Genomic DNA, 2,500 nt, shown 5'->3' on the forward strand with positions numbered 1-2,500 from the left:
GTTAAAACATATAGGGGCCTGGGTCAATTCTCCACAGCCCAGGCTCACGCTCCACAGCCTGAATAAAAGCTCCAGGGCCTGGGTCAATACTCCCCTGCCCAGGCTCACGCTCCACAGCCTGGGTGAAAGCTCCAGGGCCCTGACCCACACTCCCCTGCCCAGGCTCATGCTCCCCACCCTGGGTAAAAAAATATCCAGGGCCTGGGTCAAAGCTCCAGGGCCTGGGTCATTTCTCCCCAGCCCAGGCTCACGCTCCACAGCCTGAATGAAAGCTCCAGGGCCTGGGTTAATTCTCCCCTGCCCAGGCTCACGCTCCACAGCCTGGGTGAAAGCTCCAGGGCCCTGACCCACACTCCCCTGCCCAGGCTCATGCTGCCTAGCCTGGGTAAAAACATCCAGGGCCTGGGTTAATTCTCCCCTGCCCAGGCTCATGCTCCACAGCCTGGGTAAAAACATCCAGGGCCTGGGTTAATTCTCCCCTGCCCAGGCTCATGCTCCACAGCCTGGGTAAAAGCTCCAGGGCTAGGGTGAACTGCCCTGCCCAGGCTCATGCTCCCTAGCCTGGGTAAAAACATCCAGGGTTAGGGTTAGGGTTAACTGCCCTGCCCAGGCTCATGCTCCACAGCCTGGGTAAAAACATCCAGGGCCTGGGTTAATTCTCCCCTGCCCAGGCTCATGCTCCACAGCCTGGGTAAAAACATCCAGGGCCTGGTTTAACACTCCCCTGCCCAGCCTTATGCTCCCTAGCCTGGGTAAAAACATCCAGGGCCTGGGTTAATTCTCCCCTGCCCAGGCTCATGCTCCACAGCCTGGGTAAAAACATCCAGGGCCTGGGTTAATTCTCCCCTGCCCAGGCTCATGCTCCACAGCCTGGGTAAAAACATCCAGGGCCTGGTTTAACACTCCCCTGCCCAGGCTCATGCTCCACAGCCTGGGTAAAAACATCCAGGGTCTGGGTTAATTCTCCCCTGCCCAGGCTCATGCTCCACAGCCTGGGTAAAAACATCCAGGGTCTGGGTTAATTCTCCCCTGCCCAGGCTCATGCTCCACAGCCTGGGTAAAAACATCCAGGGTTAGGGTTAGGGTTAATTCTCCCCTGCCCAGGCTCATGCTCCACAGCCTGGGTAAAAACATCCTGGGCCTGGGTTAATTCTCCCCTGCCCAGGCTCATGCTCCACAGCCTGGGTAAAAACATCCAGGGCCTGGTTTAACACTCCCCTGCCCAGGCTCATGCTCCACAGCCTGGGTAAAAAAATATCCAGGGCCTGGGTCAAAGCTCCAGGGCCTGGGTCATTTCTCCCCAGCCCAGGCTCACGCTCCACAGCCTGAATGAAAGCTCCAGGGCCTGGGTTAATTCTCCCCTGCCCAGGCTCACGCTCCACAGCCTGGGTGAAAGCTCCAGGGCCCTGACCCACACTCCCCTGCCCAGGCTCATGCTGCCTAGCCTGGGTAAAAACATCCAGGGCCTGGGTTAATTCTCCCCTGCCCAGGCTCATGCTCCACAGCCTGGGTAAAAACATCCAGGGTCTGGGTTAATTCTCCCCTGCCCAGGCTCATGCTCCACAGCCTGGGTAAAAACATCCAGGGCCTGGTTTAACACTCCCCTGCCCAGGCTCATGCTCCACAGCCTGGGTAAAAACATCCAGGGTCTGGGTTAATTCTCCCCTGCCCAGGCTCATGCTCCACAGCCTGGGTAAAAACATCCAGGGCCTGGGTTAATTCTCCCCTGCCCAGGCTCATGCTCCACAGCCTGGGTAAAAACATCCAGGGCCTGGTTTAACACTCCCCTGCCCAGGCTCATGCTCCACAGCCTGGGTAAAAACATCCAGGGCCTGGGTTAATTCTCCCCTGCCCAGGCTCATGCTCCACAGCCTGGGTAAAAACATCCAGGGCCTGGGTTAATTCTCCCCTGCCCAGGCTCATGCTCCACAGCCTGGGTAAAAACATCCAGGGCCTGGGTTAACTCTCCCCTGCCCAGGCTCATGCTCCACAGCCTGGGTAAAAACATCCAGGGCCTGGGTTAATTCTCCCCTGCCCAGGCTCATGCTCCACAGCCTGGGTAAAAGCTCCAGGGCTAGGGTGAACTGCCCTGCCCAGGCTCATGCTCCCTAGCCTGGGTAAAAACATCCAGGGTTAGGGTTAGGGTTAACTGCCCTGCCCAGGCTCATGCTCCACAGCCTGGGTAAAAACATCCAGGGCCTGGGTTAATTCTCCCCTGCCCAGGCTCATGCTCCACAGCCTGGGTAAAAACATCCAGGGCCTGGTTTAACACTCCCCTGCCCAGGCTCATGCTCCACAGCCTGGGTAAAAACATCCAGGGCCTGGTTTAACACTCCCCTGCCCAGCCTTATGCTCCACAGCCTGGGTAAAAGGTCCAGGGTTAGGGTTAGGGTTAACTCCCCTCCCCAGGCTCATGCTCCCTACCCTGGGTAAGAACCTCCACAGCCCAGCCCAAGTCACCCAGCCCAGGACCACCCTCCCCAACCCAGGCTCTCTTCCC

Source organism: Channa argus, unplaced genomic scaffold (assembly GCF_033026475.1).
Source record: "Channa argus isolate prfri unplaced genomic scaffold, Channa argus male v1.0 Contig036, whole genome shotgun sequence".
NCBI classification, from domain to species: domain Eukaryota; kingdom Metazoa; phylum Chordata; class Actinopteri; order Anabantiformes; family Channidae; genus Channa; species Channa argus.